General features: G+C 40.7%; 1 protein-coding gene across 5 annotated transcripts in view; it reads right to left on the bottom strand.

Annotated features, from left to right (window-relative positions):
• The window catches only part of LOC132390859 (uncharacterized), a 175212-nt gene that overhangs the window by 137820 nt on the left and 16513 nt on the right, over positions 1–20879 (bottom strand). The gene's annotated exons all lie outside the window — the stretch shown is intronic.

The following is a 20879-nucleotide window of genomic DNA, read 5'->3' as shown; positions in this document are numbered from 1 at the left end:
TGAAATACAGGTAGCTCTGCCCCAGATATCTGCAGCCGATTAATGATGTTCTAACAGGCTGTCAGGTCGTATACCTTTCATATTTTCCACTGCATGCATGTAAATTTTATTGCTAAATTTGAAACTGCTGTGTGTCCAGCCGAGCTTAATAACATATAACAAGTTGCATTTTTCTCAGGCTGACATCCAGGTTCAGAGTTATTGCCGGCAGAAAAAAATAATAATTCCACTTGACATTCACAGCAAAACCAAGCTTCCACAACAGAGTTAAATTTTCTCTGTACATTTCAAGTGCAGTAGTTGTTGTGTTAGCCTTTAAAAATTTATTTTCCAGGTTTCTATAATTCTTCTGGGGACTATTCCAGTCTAATGCCTTTGGTTGAAAATGAAGGATTATTATTATTGTATACATATAGATTATTAACTATTACTTAAATGTAAAAGTGAAAATGTGTTTGTGTAGCCTTCCATGAAGAGGCCAATTTGGGTTGCAAACTCTCCCTGTGAGAGCTACTGAGATTTCACTCCTAGCTTATAATGGGGCAAAATGATGCTTGACTTGCACGAGGTGCCTGATGGATTCCTTCCACATATTACACAGGATTTCTGTGTGTTCTTGATGGATAGATTCAAGGCATCCCTATGTCCTTCCAAATGCTTTTCATTCTCTTTGAATGGTCATAAGTAGGAGATTCTGGAGTAGTCTATTAATCGTGAGTGAACTATGAAGAGAGTCACTCAGTTTACATAGGGAACTCTAAGTATGCAGGGTTACGAGAGGTATCGCTCCATCAGCCCATGAGTGCCTCAGCTGAGAGATGTGCCTGAGGAAATTGTGTAGGAGTATCTCAAGGTAGTCTCCTTCTTTAACCTGCTTATCTTGCTCTGACTACTACTCTTCAGCCTCTGCCTTATGGACCTTAGGCTTCAGGTTGCCTTAGTATTCTTCCTCCAGCACCATGTGCTGTCTTTGGTATGCAAACTATGAGCATACAGTGGTAGATTTTCATTTTATCTCCACGGGATTGTGAATCATTACAGGCAATAGTCCTCCCATTATATTTGTCATGAGCTGTTATGTTTGGAGAGTGCATGGGAGTGAGAATCCATGGAAGTAATCAATCAAGGATCAATCCCTCATGGCTGTGTCAAAAACTAAAAATGTTCAGCAATGCTATCTCCCTCAGGATGAATAAGTCACCGGTGCTTCTTGGAAGCAGAGGACTCTCCATTGGAAATGCTTCCGCTGCTCCGCATTGACTTTGAGCGCAGTTAATGCTCAAGTGTGCTTCTGAGAAGTCAAGAATGTGGATGTCCCTGTGCTTGAGTCAAAGACTCACAGAGTAATACAATAGGGAAGGAGGCCCTTCAGCCCAACTTGCCCATGCTCACCATAGTAGCCCTTATATCTGTTTGGCTCAGATTGCTCCAAGCCCTCCTGTCCATGTATTTATCCAGATGAATTTTAAATACTCTTATGAATATCTTCAGCAATAGAGAGATACCAGTACTAAGATGATCATTGTATGAGTATCTTAGCATCTAAGTGCTGGAGAGAATACCCATTGATAGTTGAGGAACATGTGGATTTGGAATGTACTTCAACAGCTTGTAGTTACTTATGAGAAAGCCAATGTAAATAGAATCTCTCATTAACTAATAAGAAATGCAAAAAAAATAGCACCGTGACATACCGTTAGTTCTGCACCAGTGTCATTTGAAACTTTAAGCTCTTACTTGTGTTGAGTTGGACCGAAATGGGCATTATGCAAATTGTGACACTTGGGAAGTTGTTCAATGTGGCATAGATTGTGACATGCTACTGATGCCAAGAATGGCATGTTTACACCTGGAAATGATTGCTAGTGCTTTATGCACCAGGTAAAATTGAAATTGAATTGTATAGATCTGTTCTTTTCTCATTAACAAACCATTCCATTTCTCGACATGCTTGCCCTGCTTTTCCTAGGTTTTGCCCTATTAAGATCATTGAGACAAAAATTATAATATCCCTTTTTGTGGTAGTTTTTCTGCTCATGAACATCCTGGGGATTTTGTATCCCTCTGTGAGTACCTAAATGCTTTGGATAAAGGCAGCCATTGTGAATAATTTTCTATCAAACTCAAATGGTAATAGGTAATTTTTATACCTTTTCAGCCAGTTTCCACATCATGTCTTCTGAAGGTGATGAAGAATTGGCTGGTTAATTCAGCAGGGTGGAACTCATTTACCTGAAGATAAAGTTTGCAAGAATGAAGGAGGCCATTTAGCCCATCATGATTGTTTGTGTACTCCTATTAGAACAATCCTGTCAGTCCTATCTCTTTGCCATTGTTCTGAAAATGATTTTATCTCCACTATTAGGTTCCTTTTGAAGGCTCTAATTAATTCTAGTTCCTTCACCCTTCGAGGTAGTGAGATCCAAATCAGTTACTCATGATGTAACACTTTAACTCATATTACCCTTTATTAAACCTGCTGACAGAAACTGTTACCCATCTAACAGTTTAACAATCCTGCATATCCTGAACAAGTCTCCTCAAAACTTTCTTTCTCCATGGGGAACACTTCCACCTCTCTAGTCTGTGCAGTTGAAATCCCATCCGTCTATGATCATTCTAGTAATAAAGTACTTGTAAATTAGGGAAAAAACAACTTTGTATGGAATTGCATTCAGAAAGAAGGCTTACTGAGATACACTAATTAATTTAGATATACCCTCTTGATGGTACCATCATCAAGGACCTCAAAGACCCACACTCAATGGTTTAGAAATAACAATAACAAAAGTCATGTTATATAAGACAGTGACAAAGCCAGTTCTGATTCTGATTTGTCCATGTTGACTGTATTGTGCATTAAGCTAGTCCCATTTGCCCGCTTTTCACCTATAGCTCTCTGAACCTCTCCAATCTAGGTGGCTTTTATAAATGTACTCTTTCCGGCAGCTCATTCCAAATTCCTACCACCCTTAGTGTGCTGAACCTGATGTCCCTTTTAAATCACTCACCTCTGATCCTAAGCCTATCCCTGCTTTCCTAGGAAGAAGACTATGTACTTTCACCCTGAATATGCCCCTATGAGCTTATTTACTTTGACTGACTCTCCAATTCTGGCATTTCCTCTCTGAGGAAAAAGTCACCTTTGGTCAGCAGTAGTAGGTTCATGCATGTTTCCATCTGCTGATGTAGCTACGTCACCATCATTGGAGGGCATAACTCATGTTTAGCCCTTGATTCTGTTTTTTATCTCCATTAAAATATTCTTTCTCATATTGCATATTTTCCAATAATAAGGAGATAACTGAGCTCAAGGAAGGCCATTACTCCTGGGAGCCATCAACACTGCAGAGATCGTACCTTTGGGGAACACAGGTCAAACTATTTTCCCCCTCAGATGAATAAAGCCTTGGCCCTCCAACAAAGAACAGAGGAATTCTTCTCAGTCCTGGTCAATATTTATTCCTTCAGCAAGCTCACTGAAAGCAAATGACCCAATCATCATCTCACTGGTTAGTGCGATCCATCTGTGCATTTGGTTGCATTACAACAGTGACCAGAATTTCTTAAGGCATGAAAGACACCAAAATATTTGTCCTTGTATTAAAACATTTTCCCCAAAATCCAATGGCTCCCATGAATTGCACATTTTGCTGCCAAGATGGTGGGATGAAGAGCCTTGGAAAAACTTAACTGAATTGATGACTTTAATGCACCTTCTGCAGTGGTGGAGAATTGTTGGTGCACTGTCCATTCCATCCCAAAAAACAGAGCATCTCTTCACCTGTGGCCTCCTTTCTCTGTTCTCTCTTCTCTCTTCTCCATTTTGCATGTCTCTTCCACCAAGATGATGGAAAGAGCTGACCTGCTGAATGTAATGCCTTGACTTTCCTGCACTCACGATGCTTCCATGAATAATTAGTGTGTCCATTGGCCACTCTACATAGCCCCAGGTGTATAGGTAAGAGATAGGATCTGGGAAAGGGTGAAGGGTATATGTGGAATTAAGACAAGTTTAATGCAAAAGTTCCTGATGGCCGGCGCTAGCTTGATGTGAGGCTATATGACTCTTTGCCTCTTCTGCTGTGGGCACAGTATGCTGTGACTGTCTCTGCATCATAGTCCTCTAAACATTTCTTTGATTCTAATTAAAACATCCTGCTGCAATGGTAACAGTCTTGCAGAATGCTGAGAGGAGTGACTGATTAGAGGCTTCGATCACTCAACAATTCTTAAACCCATCCATAAAAATGTGTGTCTGCTTAAGAACATTAGCAGCTGGCTGGTTTAAACTAAATCGAACTCTGTTCTACTTCATTAAGACATAATCTATAAGTTTAAAGGTACAACCTATTTCATTTCCCTTCCTTATAATGCTCTGCACAGACAGGCAGCAGGTAATCGTCGGAAGTAAATACATGACAGAATGTCAAGAGACTAAATACTTACCCTGTAAAATCAGACTCCTAAATCCATACTTTGTATTTTGGACAGTAAGTCATTCAAAATATGGACAGGATTTGACATTACCTTAATATGCAATGGTATCAGAAGTCACTTGCAATCCACTCCTCTCAGAATCAGATTTACTATCACTGACTTATGACATGACATTTGTAGTTACGCGGCAGGAGTTCATTCAAAGACAAAAAAAAACTGCTATAAGTTACAAAGTAAGTAAGATATTACAAAAATAAAGAATAGCAATAATGAGATAATTTCACGGACCATTCAGAAATTTAATTGTGGAGGGGAAAGAAGCTTTTTCTGAATTATTGAGTGTGGCTTTTCAAGTTTACATATTTCTTCCCTGAAGGTAGTAATGATAAATTAGTGTGCTACTAAATGTGAGAGTCCTTAATGTTGGGTGCGGCCTTTTGAAGTATTGCCTCATGAAGGTGTCATTGATGGTGGGGCAGGTTGAGCTCATGATGTTCTTGGCTGAATCTCCAACCCTCTGCAGCCTCTTGTAAATTGGAGCCTCCGTACCAGACTGTGATGCAACCAGTCAACTTCTGTCCTCCATCATGAATCCATCAGGCCTAGGATATATCCAGGAATTTAAAGCTGCTCACCCTTTCCTGATGTGTGTTTGCCCAAATTTCCTTTCCTGAAGTTCACAATAAATTCTTTGCTTTTGCTGACATGGAGCACAAAATTGTCATTTTGACACTGCTCAACCAATCTATCTATTTCACTCCTGTACACTTCTCTGTGTCTGTCTGAGATTTTACCAGCAGCGGTGGTGTTGATTGTAGTTTATAAATGGTACTTGAGCTGTGCCCAGCCACACAGTCATGAGTGTAGAGAGAGTAGAGTGGCTAAGCATGCATTCTCAAGGTGTACATGTGCTGATTGTCAGATGTTATTACAGATCCAAGGTCTCCTGAAAAGGAAGGTCAGGATCCGGTTGCAGAAGGAAGTGCAGAGGCCCAAGTTTAGAAACTTGGTAATTACTATTGAGGGGATCATGAAATTGAACACTGAGCTATAATTTATAAACAGTAGCCTAACATATGTTTTACTGTTATCTACTGTACATTCTCCAAAGCAGAGCTGAGAGCCAGTGAAGTTGCATCTACTGTTGACCTGTTCCAGTGATAGGCAAAATACAGCACGTTCAAGTCCTTGCTCAGGTAGGAGCTAATTCTAGCCATAACCAACCTCTGTAAGCACTTTGTTATAGCAGATGTGAGTACTACTGAATGACAGTCAATGAGGCAGCTCATCCTGCTCTGCTTAGGCACTGGTATGATTGCTACACTTTTGAAGCAGGGACAAACCTGTGGAACTGGGCTGAACCATCAGTTTCCATACTGTAAGAGACTCTATAAGGTGACAATAACTTTACAATCAGCCTTGCTATGTGCTTGCACTTTATTGTTTACCTGCACTGCACTCTTCTGAATGCCTTTAAACTTTATTTTGCATCGTTGTTATTTTACCTTATTCTAGCTCAGTACACCGTGTAATTACTTGATGGGTATAAGTAGTAGCTTTTCACTGTATCTTGGCATATACGATGATCATAAACCAACATCAATACTTCCCGTGCCATTTTTGTGGATTTCTCATGTTGTCCCTGTGAGACCAGGTGATCTAGTTTCCTCCCATATCACAAAGGTGAATGGATTTGTAGGTTAATTGGTCACTGTAAATAGGGAAGAATAGAGGAGGATATGGGATTGGTCTGTGCTGGAAGAGATTCAGTGAGCTTAATGGCTTCCTTCTCAAAGGAAGTATGAAAAAATAAACAAGATTCTGATAGGTTCTAAGAAATATATCAAAGAAAAACAGAGCCCAGAACTAAAGAAGTAAGATCAATGCCCTCTGTTTGATGGAATCAAATGAGGAGAGGTGTGCTGGAGTGTGGACATAACTTTTGGTGGAAATTTGTGCATGCAAATATGGCTGGTGATCAAATATGAATTACTCTTTAGAGGAAATCCCAGAATGGAGGTAACTGTTGGAGTGAAGAAAGAAGTGAGATCAGAAGCAAAGAGCTCAGAAGTTGGAGAGACACAGATCTGGCCAAGAAATGCTGATTCAAGGCATTTCACCAATTATCAGAACATCTTTGTGACCTTCAGTTGAGGAATGGGGCAGTTTCTAAACAAAATCAATACAGTTCATGAATATTGTCAGTAGGTCTTCATAACAGAATAAAGAATATTTAATTTTCTTGGCAATGATAAAAGTAATACTGTGTTATTTTATGGTAATTCTAGTGTGACCTGTCTAACGTCTGAAGGATAAAGCAGTTCCTCTGTTAGTGCACTTGACCTTGGCCACTCTTAACAGTGCAAAATGTAGCGGTCAGCATTGGAATAACGCCAAATTATAAAATAAAAATCAGCTTCTGGGAAAAACAGGCTCTTCACGTTTCCAGTCAGGATTTCCAATTTCTAATCTCTGCTGATTGTGCTTCAATTAATATGTGTTGCTGGTGAGCTGATGATGGACATATATTATCGATACTGTATCAAGAGGCATTTTCTAATAGCCCATCCATGATGGGGAGGTTCAACAGTGGGAGAACAGACCTAGAGATATGAGCACACATGGCAAGTGATCTTCTAATTATTGAAGAATCAATGATCACCAATAATATCTATCCACCATATGACCACCAGCAGCAAATGTCGATGACTAAATCACTGATGGTATACAGTATGTCCATTACTACACCATCAAGATCATTTATGAAATTTGGGCCAGTAATGAATATTCATCACAGTTCATCTGCAATATCATTTTATGACTCAATCTGCTAAACTTCATGGAAAACAAAGCAGAGTTAGTTCAAACTCCTCACAATTTAATCTCTGAGCGCTGATAATTAATTATCTGTGCAGGCTAATCAAGCAGAGCAGCAATAGAACCATAGAACTACAGCACAGAAGCAGGCCTTTTGGCCCTTCTTGGCTGTGCTGAACCATTTTTCTGCCTAGTCCCACTGACCTGCACCTGGCCCATATCCCTCCAAACCCCTCTCATCCATATACCTGTCCAAGTTTTTCTTAAATGTCAAAAGTCAGCCCACATTCAGCACTTCATCTGGCAGCTCATTCCACACTCCCACCACACTCTGTGTGAAAAAGCCCCCCTAAATGTTCCCTTTAAACTTTTCCCCCTTCACCCTTAACCCATGACCTCTGGTTTTTTTTTCTCCCGTAGCCTCAGTGGAAAAAGCCTGCTTGCATTCACTCTGTCTATACACATCATAATTTTATATACCTCTATCAAATCACCCCTCATTCTCCTACGCTCCAGGGAATAAAGTCCTAACCTATTCAACCTTTCTCTGTAACTCAGTTTCTCAAGTCCCGGCAACATTCTTGTTAACCTTCTCTGCACTCTTTCAACCTTATTAATATACTTCCTGTGATTTGCTGACCAAAACTGCACACAATACTCCAAATACAGTCTCACCAATGTCTTATACAACCTCACCATTACATTCCAACTCTTGTACTTAATACTTTGATTTATAAAAGCCAATGTACCAAAAGCTCTCTTTACGACCCTATCTACTTGTGATGCCACTTTTAGGGAATTATGTATCTGTACTCCCAGATCCCTCTGTGTCCTACCATTTATCTTGTATGTTCTACCTTGGTTTGACCTTCCGAAGTGCAATACCTCAAACTTGTCTGTATTAAACTCCATCTGCCACTTTTCAGCCCATTCCTCCAACTGGTCCAAATCCCTCTGCAAACTTTGAAAATCTTCCTCACTGTCCACTACACATCCAATCTTTGTATTATCAGCAAACTTGCTGAACCAATTTGCCACATTATCATCCAGATCATTGATATAGATGACAAATAACAATGGACCCAGCACTGAACCCTGTGGCACACCACTAGTCACAGGCCTCCACTCAGAGTAGCAATCCTCCATTACCACTATCTGGCTTCTTCCATTGAGCCAATGTCTAATCCAATTTACTACCTCTCCATGTATACCTAGCGACTGAAACTTCCTAACTAACCTCCCATGCGGGACCTTGTCAAAGGCCTTTCTGAAGTCCATGTTTACAACATCCACTGCCTTCTCTTCACCCACTTTCCTGGTAACTTCCTCAAAAAACTCTAATAGATCTGTTAAGCATGACCTACCATCTAACAGATTGGTTAAGCATGACCTACCATCTAATAGGTTGGTTAAGCATGACCTACCTTGAGGAATAGCTTGAGGAAGGTGCAGCACAGATGTATCCAAAAACAAAAAAAAATTCTCATATGGCAAAATAGTACAACTGTGGCTGACGAGGCAAGTCAAAGCTAGTGTAAAAGCAAAAGAAAGGGCATTCAACAAAGCAAAATTAATGGGAAGTCAGAGGATTGGGAAGCTTTTAAAAACCTACAGAAAGCAACTAAAAGAGGGAAAATATGAAAGCAAGCTAGTAAGCAATATCAAGATGTAAACAAAAAGCTTTTTCAAGTATATAAAAAGAAAAGAGAGATGAGAGTGGATATAGGACTGTTATAAAATTAAGCTGGAGAAATAATAACAGGGGACAAGGTGATGGCAGCTGAAATAAATGAATATTTTGCATATGTCTGCACTGTAGAAAACACTAGCAGTGTGCCAGATGTTGTAGTGTGTGAAGGAAGAAGAAGTGGGTGCAGTTACTATCACAAGGGAGAAGGTGCTCAAAAAGCTGAAAGACCAGATGAAGTGCACCCTACGGTTCTGAAAAAGGTAGCAGTAGAGATTGTGGAGGTATTAGAAATTATCTTTCAAGAATCATTGGACTCTGGCATTCTTCTGGAGGACTGGAAAATAGCAAATGTCACTTCACTCTTTAAGAAAGGAGGGAGGGAGCAGAAAGGAAAGTATAGACCAGTTAGCCTGACCTCAGTGGTTGAGAAGATGTCAGCGTCAATGGTTAAGGATGACTCTATAGAGTACTTGGTGACACAGGACAAGATAGGACAATAACCTAGATCTTATTAGGGAGCTTATTATAAGAGAAGTCTTAGGAGGCAATGATCATAATATGATTGATTTCATACTGCAATTTGAGAGGGAAAAGCTTAACTCACACGTATCTGTATTGCAATGGAATAAAGGGAATCACGGAGGCGTGAGAGAGGAGCTTGCCCAGGCAGATTGGAGGAGGATACTGGCAGGGATGATGGCAGAACTGAGATGGCTGAAGTTTCTGGGAATGGTTCACGAGGTACAGAATAGCTATATCCCACAGAAGAAGAAGAATTTCTCAAATAGTAGGGATAGGCAACTGTGGCTGACAAAGGCACTTAAGGACTGCATAAAAGTCAAGGGAAGGATATACAAGGTAGCAAAAGTGAATGGGAGTTGGATGGCAGGGAAGTTTTAAAAATCCAACAAAAGGCAACTGAAAAACTCATAAGAAGGGAAAAGATGAAATACAAGGGAAAAATAAACAATAATATAAAGCAGGATACCAAAAGTTTTTGTTTTTTGGTTTTACAAAGAGTAAAAGGAATGTGAAGTTTGATATTGGACCACTGGAAAATGTTGCTGGTGAAGTAGTAATGGGGGGGACAAAGAAATGACATATGAACTTAATGGATATTTTGCATCTATCTTCACTGTGGAAGACAGTGTGCCAGAGGTCTGTGAGTGTCGGGGAGCAGGAGTGAGTGCCATTGCTATTACAAAGGAAAAAGTGCTAGGCAAACTCAAAGGTCTTAATGTGGATAAGTCACTTGGGCCAGACAGACTACATCCCAGAATCTTGAGAGAGATTGCTGAAGAGACAACGGATGCATTGGTCATGATCTTTTCAAGAGTCATTTGATTCTGACATGGTCCCAGAGGACAGGAAAATTGCAAATGTCACTCCACTTTTTAAGAAAGGAAGAAGACAAAAAAAAAAAGAAATTATAGGCCAGTTAGCCTAATCTCAGTGATTGGGAAAGTGTTGGAGTCCATTATTAAGGATGAATTTTTGAGGTACTTGGAGACTAATGATAGAGTAAGTCAAAGTTAGCATGGTTTCTGTGAAGGGAAATTTTGTCTGACAAATCTTAGAGTTCTAACAAGGGGAAATTGCTTTGTGGATCCTAAATTGGCTTGCCCACAGAAGGCAAAGAGTGGTTGTAGACGGGTCATATTCTGTATGGAGGTCGGTCATCAGTAGAGTGCCTCAGGGATCTGTTCTGTGACCATTACTCTTCGTGTAATGACCTGGATGAGGAAGTGGAGGAATGTATTAGTAAGTTTGCTGATGACACAAAGGTTGGAGGTGTTGTGGATAGTGTGGAGGGTTACAGATGTTACAGAGGGACATTGATAGGATGCAAAACTGGGCTGAGAAATGGCAGATGGAGTTCAACCTAGGTAAGCTTAGCAATTTCTAAGGTAGGGACATGTTCGACACAACTTTGTGGGCCCAAGTGCCTATGTTGTGCTGTAGGTTTTCTATGTTTCTTCGTTTCTTTGCTTCTTTGAGAAAGTCGCAAGCAAGGTGGACAAAGGAGAGGCAGTGGATGACATTTTCTTGGATTTTCAGAAGGCATTTGACAAGATAAAATATTATGGCTATACAGGAAAGATACTGGCATGGATAGCAGAATGGCTGACAGGCAGGAGGTAGCAAGTGGGAATAAAAGGTGCTTTTACTGGTTGGCTGCCAGTGACTAGTGGTGTTCCTCAGGGTCAGTAATGGGACTGCTGCTTTGCACATTGTTTGTCAATGATTTAGATACTGGAATTGATGGCTTTGTGGCAAAGTTTGCGGATGATATGAAGATAGGTGGAGGGGTAGGTAGTACTGAGGAAACGATGCGATTGCTGCAGGACAGACAAATTGGAAGAATGGGCAAAACAGTGGCAGATAGAATACAGTTCAGAAATGTATGATAATGCATTTTGATAAAAGGAGCCATAGTACGGACTATTATCTAAATGGGGAGAAGTTTCAAACATCAGAGATGCAGAGGGATTTAGGAGTCCTTGTGCAAGACTCCCAGAAGCTTAATTAATGGGTTGAAGACTACTGCAATGTTGGCATTTATTTCAAGATGAAGGGAATATACAAGCAAGGAGATAATGCTGATTCTTTATAATTTTCTAATCAAGCCGCACATAGTGTTTTAATGGTTTTGGGCCCTGTATCTCAGAAAGGATGTGTTGTCATGGGAGACAGTTCAAAGGAGGTTCAGGAGAATGATTCAGGGAATGAAGAGGTTAGCATATGAGAAGAATTTGGCAGTTCTGGGCCAGTACTCACTGGAATTCAGAAGAATGCCGGGGATCTCATTTAAACCTACCAAATGTTGAAAGGACTAGATAAGGTGGATGTGGAGAGGATGTTTCCTATGGTGGGGGGTATCCAGAATTAGAGGCACAATCTCAAAGTTGAGGGCAACCACTTAGAACAGAGGTAAGGAGGATTTTTCTTATCCAGAGAGTAGCGAATCTGTGGAATGCTCTGCCACAGACTGTGGTAGAGGCCAAGTCCGTGCATATATTTAAGGGGAAAGTAGATATTTTCCTGATCAATCGGGGCATCAAAGGATATGGCAAGAAGGCAGGTGTATGGGGTTGAGTGGGATCTAGGATCAGTCATGATGAAATGACGGAGTAGACTCAATAGGCTGAAGGGCCTAAATCTGCTCCTGTGTCTTATGGACAAAGTCAGCATAGTTTCCTTAATGGAAAATCTTGCCTAATGAACCTGTTGGAATTCTTTGAGGAGAGTACAGGTAGTATAGATAAAGGGTATGTTGTATATTTGGATTTTCAGAAGGCCTTTGACAAGGTGCCTCACACGAGACTGCTTACCAAGTTAAGAGCCCATGGTATTACAGGAAAGTTACTGGTATGGTTAGAGCATTGGTTGATTGGTAGGAGGCGGCAAGTGGGAATAAAAGGATATTCTTCTGGTTTGCTACCAGTAGCTGGTGGTGTCCTGTAGGGATCAGTGTTTGGACCACTTCTTTTTATGCTGTGTATCAATGATGCAGATTGGTGGAGGGGCAGGTAGTGTTGAGAACACAGGTAGGCTGAGAAGGACTTAGACAGATTAGAAGATTCGCTATGAAAGTAGAAAATGAAATACAAAGTTGGAAAGTGCATGACCATGCACTTTGGTGGAAGAAATAAATGTACAGACTAATGGGGAGAAAATCCAAAAATCTGAGGTGCAAGGGGACTTCTGAGTCTTTGTACAGAACAACCTAAAGATTAACTTGAGCCAGTGGTGAGGAACGCAAATACAATTCATTTCAAGAGGTCCAGAATACAAGAGCAAGGATGTGATGCTGAGGCTTTGTAAGGCACTGGTGAGGCCTCACCTTGAGTATTGTGAACAGTTAAGGCTCCTCATCTTAAAAAAGATGTGCTAGCATTGGAGAGGGTTCACAGCATGTTCACATGTATGATTCTGGGAATAAAATGGTTATTATATGTGGAACATTTGATGGGTCTGGGCCTATACTCTCTGGAATTTAGAAGGATGAAGGGGGGATCTCATTGAAACCTTTCAACTGTTGAAAGGCCAAGACAGAGAAGATGTGGAAAGGAGGTTTCCCACGGTTGCGGAGTCTAAGACAAGCGGGGCACAACATCAGGACAGAGAGGCCACCATTTAAAACAGAGATGCGGAGAAATTTCTTTAGTCAGTGGTGGTGAATTTGGAATTTGTTACCATAGGCAGCTATGGAGGTCAGGTCATTGGGAGTATTTAAACCAGAGGTTGATAGGTCCTTGATTGGCCATGGCAATAAAGATTATGGGGAGAAGGCCAGGGAGTGGGATTGAGGAGGGGAAAAAAGGATCAGCCACAATTGAATAATGGAGGAGGCTCGATGGGCCTAATCACCTAATTCTGCTCCTACGTCTCATGATTTTCAGATGTGAGGGGAAACTAAAGTATCCACAAGAAACCCATAGTTCTTAGGGGGAACATGAAAACAACATCAAAGGTCAGGATTGAACTCCTGTCCCAGGAGCAATGAAAAGCTGCTCTAGAAGTTTGGGCATTGTGCAGTCCTTTTGTTTCCTATGTTTCTATCTGAATCTCTACAACTTTTTTATTTCATTCATATTCATACCATTCTTTCAAATTTAGATTGTGTGTGTGTGTGTGTGTGTGTGTGAGTGTGTGTGTGTGTGTGTGTGTGTGTGTGTGTGTGTGTGTGTGTGTGTGTGTGTGTGTGTGTGTGTGTGTGTGTGTGTGTGTGTGTGTGTGTGTGTGTGTGTGTGTGGAGAGACACCACCCATTACAAGTGGCACTCACACAAGGCCCTGCTTTGAAGCCTGCAATGAAGCTTCATGCACATTGAAATGATGCTGTTTGCCACTGGCTCAAGAACTTGACCTGTACATTCTGTGGTCGTAGCTATGCCACGATAACTATGCCATAGCTATTCCACATTAACTGGTAAGTTCTATTTTGCAAAGTGGAGTGTTGGACATAGAATATCAGACCTTCATAGACAATCTGAATAGCAATGTACAAAAATACTGTCCTTGTTAAATAATTTATTTTATTCGTTTAATCATTCTAATGGTGTTTTCATCTTGCTTGAGTGAAAGTATTAATATCAGAAAATGATTGTCATAAGTCATTGATTCATAGAGCTATCAGCACGAAAAGAGGCCCTTCAGCCCACCATGTCCAGGCCCACTATCAAGTAAGTACCTATCCACATTAGACAAATTTACCAGCATGTGGTCTGTAGAGTTCTATGCCTTAGTAATTCAAATGCTGTGAGGGTACCAGCTTCCGCCAGTCCCTCAAGCACCAGAATCCAGAATATAACTAACCTCTGGCTGATAAAATGTTTTTCTCACATCCCCCCTACACTTCTTGCTCCCTGTCCTAAACTATGCTCTCTAGTTTAGACACCATTGCTATGGAAATTATATTAGCATATGTGCGATAGCATTGGATCAAAACCATAAACCCTTTTGTAGATCTTTTTTGTAAGGCTGGAGGAGGAAGCACAGAACCAACGACTCAGGAATGATGAAATTGAAAATATTGTGAGCTTTGAGTCACATAGCAACAGATAAATTTGAGCTCACCCAAGACAAAAGGCCAAAATTAAAGTAGGAAGGGTCTTCTAAATATCAGTTTGACAGTGGGAGATTCAAAGGATGAAGAAAATGACTTCAAACGTGATGAGCTTTGCAAGTTGGAGCTTTTCTCGCCTCCCCCAACTCAGTTCAGCTTCCTTTGATTTAATTGGATCAGAGCTAATGTGCACTGTTTGGGATGAATGCACTGGATTTACTGTGGATGTTTAATATGCTTATCAGGGTTTTAATGACCACCTGGGCACAGCCATATGTGTTTTGTTGCAGCTTTTAACGACCATATTAACAATGCAGCTTTCAGCTGAGAGAACCGTTATGATTTAGCATTTTTGTTTTCCCTCATGAAGACACATCCTGGGTCCCTGTGCTTTAGTCCTGCAGCAGCTGGTCGAAAGATCAACAATAATGGGTCTTCATTTGTAATTTTGGCAAGTTAAACCTCAGAGTTACATGGTGTAGAATTGGGCACTCCAGCCCTCTCTGGTTGAATTATGATTTGTGATATCAACAAGTCCAAGAACATGAGAAGATGTCATGGAAAACCCTGCAAAACAACGCTGCAGCAACATTGTCAATCTAGCTTGTGATTTAGACCTTATTTTGAATTGGATAAAGACTGGGAGTGTGGGTCAGGGCCATCGTAAATTCTGGTGTACATCATCATGTGGCTGATGTTCCTGCGTCTGTGGCGTCCATGTCATTTCAAAGACCAAGACTTGTCCGGGTGCACTATCTCTCTGGCACTCTGAGATAGACCACTGAGTGGGCAGCAGTGGAGGAGGAATTAACTAGTTGAGCAAGGGGTGTTGGGGGGTGGTGGCCTGATGCACAATCTGGTGAAGGAATATAATCCATCCTCATTGCTTATGCCCAAAAGGAACATTAAATGTTTTTGCAGAGCAGAATATCAGCAGACTTCTGTAGGCCTGTTAGCATCTCCTGGGTAGACCTTTCAATGTCTACATGTCTTCACTTGTCTCTCAAAACTACTTTTGGAATCCAAAGTAGGTCTCGTGACCATGATCTGCAGATTATGAGTGACCTTTAAAGTCGGGAGCGATGGAGTCCTCCAAATGAGTTTGAACAAGGAACATAGAACAGTACAGCACAGTAACAGGCCAATGTTATGACAAATTAATTAAACTAATGATACTAACCTCTTCTATCTCAATGTGGCCCATATCCAGCTATTCCTTGCATATTCACATGCCTTTCAGTGCCATGTTCCTGCAGTGCCTGCTCTCACAGGCCTCACTCAAAGCAGCAAGCAAACTGCTGGAGGGACTCAGCAGGCTGAGCAGCATCCGTGGAGGGAAAGGAATTATCAGTGATTCATGGGTGCTGCTCAACCTACTGAGTTCCTCCAGCAGACTGTGTGTTGCTCCAGATTCCAGCATCTGCATACTCTGGTGTCTCCATGGAGACAGTTAAAAGCAGCGTGAAAATGCCAACCCTTCCCACCCACATTAAAATGTGCTTAGTGCTGACCTGTGAAATTCTAATAAAATTATTAATGATGGCCCCTGGAAAACAGTGGGATGCAAATGGATAAATGAGTTCTTATTGGGTATTTAGAAATTTGGAGGGAAGTGAGGTCAACAGAACTGAAGTGCAAGGCAGCCTTGATTTGTTAAGACACCATATTAGTGCTGGTGCGGAATAGATACTTCCATTCTTACTTACTGATGTATTATGTTGATAATATTTTGAAGTTGGGTTTCCCTTTAAGAGTACTAAATATACACCGGTGAGCCATCTGGACAAATTCTCCTATTGTGTTTTTTTCAAAGCACATTGCTGAATTAACATAGTGAGCATGCACTTCATATAAAACACATCTGCTTAGAGTATTCCACAAGGGAAAATCAAGCTTGAATTCTTGGTTTAGATTGATGTTTTAGTTTTATTTCTTCCCCACTGAAGGATAATTAAGCAAGATGTGACCTTGCCAGCAAACTGCAGTCTCGTTCTCACAGCATCATTTCAAAGCATTCTTACCGTCTTTGTTCCCCATAGTGGAATAACAATTTATTTGGGTCCCTAGAGGGAACACTGATGAAGAAGTAAAGTTTCTTCTAATAACTGCTTGAATGGGCTTAGAAGTCTAGAAGGAATTCTAAACAGGATTGTATCATTACATTACAGCCCAGTGCAGAAAATGACTCAGCATCTATAACATATGCCGTGTCATTAATCGACCCAGAGCCTTGCAGTCAATTCCATCTAGTTCCAGCCCTTCACCGATAAGTCATTCTGTCTTTCGATCTAACCCAGGTTATCTCATTAGGTGGCCTCTTCCTGTCACAGATGCTGAACACCACACAGATCAAATTAATTGCTTTAAAGTCTGCATTCTCCTGGATATTGTTTTTAGGATGATTTTGTAAAATTTGTGTAGCAAGGGAAATAAATTTCCCACTGTGATGTTAAAATTGAATTCTCTGTCACAGCTGTTAAAAGGGCTAACCCAGGAATATTGCTGGACCTTGTGTCAATGTGGAGATTGAAACTGGAATAGTACTGGACGCATCTGAACTTAATACATAAGACTTCAAATTTCACCACAGCAGTTTGAGAACATAGGTTGCTTATAAATTATGGACCTTAAAAATATTTAACAGTTTGATATGAAAAACACATTGTTCACGACTCAAGTGGGAAAGGTTACCCACAATGTCTATTTGTTTTGGCCTAATTGCGCCTGCCATCTCTCACCAATATGCTCACAATTAACTGCCCTCTGGAGCAACACTGGAAAACACACACAGTGTCATAAATGTTGGCTTGTTGGTGTACTTGCTTTTTTTCTTTAGTTTTAGCTTTCTTTATGCTTGCTTATATGTTTGTATACTTATCTATTTGTAAACTTTTAGTTACTTGTAACAATGTGCTCTATACTATGTGGTTTCTTTGTAAAACTGAAGCATTACTCAGATGACATCTTTTCACACGCTATCATCAGAAGATTCCCTTAACCAACCAGTTTTACCAGCTTCAGTATAGAAGGAGAGCTTGAGGACACGTTCTTTTGTTACCTTTCTTCTTACTTGCCTTACTTGCTGCTGCAAACTGCCACTGCTTGACATCTAATAAATCCGCTGTAACTGTAAGATTTGTGGCTCATTCTGGACTTTGGAAGAACTTTCTAGACAACATCATCTCCTAATCTAATATAACCTTCACAGGTGACGTGGAGATTGGTCACATTCCATGATGGATGATTAAGGTGATTTTGCAGTTGCCAGCTGTCCATCTTAGACTGTGACATAGACATCCTCTGGGAGCCAAGCTCTCAGCAAAACAGAACACAGGGGTTCTTCCAGTGCGACTGGCCAGCTGCACTGGTGGAAAGTCATTGGCACTCACTTGGGTTCCATTCCCAGAATGATCAGCTATAAGGGTCGTCATTGCTATTAAACATCTGTGACTACTTTGACAAACAGTTGGAATATGTTTAAGTAAAAAATTACGTTAATTCTTTTTTAAATTAATAAATGAAATAACGAAAAATATCATACACTTAAAAACCATTTCTCTCACAGAAAATTGCTCCTATCAATTTTAACAAGATCACTGTGCTTGGGCCAGGTCTAACCATGTACAGATTCAGTGGGCAGATTTCCCAGCCTGAGATCTAAGGATAACCCAGCTCTGGATTCATCTGCCAACAATTCTGGGCATATCCTGAGGGAAGTTCTGGCCCTTCGTAATTAAACACTTTATGGTAGCTTTGGGGAATCTACAAGAAGAGAAAATTCAAAATCTTTCCTTGTTTGAATCCTGTTGTGAGCCCACCCCATTGTGAAGGATTAGCTGATTACCATGTTTAGGGTGGGTTTCATGCTCCGGCAATGAGAACAGGGAGCCTTAGGCCAGCCAGAAGTGCCCATGAAATGTTCTTGAGTATCTACCTTTGGTGGATAAGCCCAGACAGATTGACCCATTGGACTAGAAATTGCCATTCATTTATTTCTGTTGCACAAAAGCACCTTTGTGTTTGCCTTTTGTATCAAATCACGTCACTCTCAGAAAGTTGCAGCTGGACAATAAAAACGTTTGAAGCAGACTTTGGGAGTTTTACAACCAAAGATACGAAACAAAGGGGACCTGTGCTGTTTGGAGCAAAAACTGATTAGAGCTCCCAAGACTGCTGCTCAGAAATCAAAGGACATCATTCTTAAAGGTACGATCTTCCTTGTAATCCAGAGAGCAGCACTTGGTATTAGAATTGGTATTAGTTTATTATTGTCAACAGTAGCAAGACACAGAGAAAAGCTGTTGATTGTGTGCTATCTAGTCAGATCATTTCACACATAAATACATCAAGGAAAAGGAAACAGAATGCCAGAATTTATGGTTACAGTTACAGAGAAACTGCAGAGAAGGTAGGCAAGTAACATGCAAGGGCCTTGACAAGGTAAACTGGGAGATTAAGAGTTCAGAGCAACACACAACATTGCTGGAGCAGCTTTGTAAAAGAGTCTGATCACAGCAGGGTAGAAGCTGTCCTTGAGCATGGTGGTACGTGTTTCAAGCTTATGTATCTTCTGTCCAATGCAAGGGTTGGGGGGGGGGAGAGAGTGAAATAGTGAGTTGGGAGGGGTCCTTGGTTATGTTGGTTGCTTTCCCGAGGCAGCAGAGTGTGTAGACAGAGTTGAAAAATATGAGGCTGATTTGTGTGATAGATTGCGCTTCATATTCCACTTTGGAATTTCTTATAGTTTTGGGCGGAGCAGTTACCATACCAAACAGTGATGCTTCCTATTGTGCATCTGAAAAATACAGGTGAAAGTCATCAGGGACATGGCGAATTTCCTAAGCTTTCTGAGGAAGTAGAAATATTGGTGTACTTTCTTGGCCTTGTGGTTGGTTCATGACAAATTGTTTACCATGCTGGAGTTAGAGGTTATAGACAGAGAGAGCTCTGAGATTCACTGAAGGGTTATGTAAGATCTGGTCAATGAGATACACACCATGTGTTTTAGAGGCACAGGAAAACCTTCAGGCACATTATTTGAAGAGCCTGGTTGCAGACGACCTTAGTATTATCCTTGACATTCTCTGTATAATAGAGGAAAGATGGAATAAATGTCATGTTCTTGCAGTAAATTTCAATGTGACCTGTATCTGTTTGCATGTCAAGAATGGAGATCCTCAGAAAAAATGTATCTCATGCGAAAGTTCATAAATTCCTTAAATGATGTGCCATTCAATGGGAAAATTTATGAGACGCTGTCATAAGCTGTTTAAGTAAATGGAGCGCTCTATTTGCTAATGTGCTATAATCAGTGCACTAGCACCTATAAAGCACAAAGTGAGGGAATCTGGTGCAACATCAAAGCAACTGTGCCTGTTTATTGATATACTGTGTTGGTGGTAATGACTAACTGTGGGAGAGTCACTCAGCCCCTGCCAGAGAGGATTTAGGGGGAGATGATTTAGGACGGAGATGAGGAGAAACTGTTTTTCCCAGAGAGTGGTGTATCTGTGGAATTCTCTGACCAGGGAAGCAGTTGAGGCTTCTTCACTAAATATATTTAAGGTACAGTTAGATAGATTTTTGCACAGTAGGGGTATTAAGGGTTATGGGGAAAAGGAATGCAGGTGGAGCTGAGTTTACGGACAAATCAGCCATGATCTTATTGAATGGCAAGGCGGGCTTGATGGACCAGATGGCCTACTCCTGCTCCTATTTCTTATTTTCTTATGAGAAGTAACAAAACCAACTAGCCAAGTCAACTTATCATTTAGTCTATTCTTTTTTTTAGTCAAATTGGGTAAAAAGTTGGCTATTTTCAGATTAAGTAGTCTTCCCCAATAACATTCACTGTCAAGTTTGTGGAGTCCTCTTTTGTAAAGCTGTATATTCCTTATACAAACTATAACTTCACGCCTTTGTTTGGAATCCCAGGTCTAAGTCCACACACAAAATACTTCTTCTTACGGCAAGTAGATGACTTGTGAGGTTTAACAATATTTTCAACTTTCACAGGTGAAAGAAGCTGCTCATGCCTCCAGAGAGCTTCAACTAATATTTGTATGTTGGTACTGTTGAATTAAGGTTCTAACAGCGTGATGTTCAGAGGCCACTACTTCTGTACCATATATTCCATCCCTGTATTCCTGATTCAATAACAAGATGTCTTCACATCTGTTTAACATTGCACTTAGAACCCCAACGTGTATGAGCACCTTCCTCCTTGAAAACAATTGCAGCAAATAAATACCTCTGTCCATGCAGTGAAATGTCATACATTCTCACTGGGATGGAACTGAGATCACACAATAGTAAAAGCAGCATCAGAAGTCTACTAAACTGCTTTTGAGACTTAGAAAGAGAA

The sequence above is a fragment of the Hypanus sabinus genome, chromosome 3 (genome assembly GCF_030144855.1).
Source record: "Hypanus sabinus isolate sHypSab1 chromosome 3, sHypSab1.hap1, whole genome shotgun sequence".
Classification (NCBI taxonomy): Eukaryota; Metazoa; Chordata; class Chondrichthyes; order Myliobatiformes; family Dasyatidae; genus Hypanus; species Hypanus sabinus.
The sequence above is the reverse complement of the archived record's forward strand: the minus strand, read 5'-3'. Positions and strand labels throughout refer to the sequence as shown.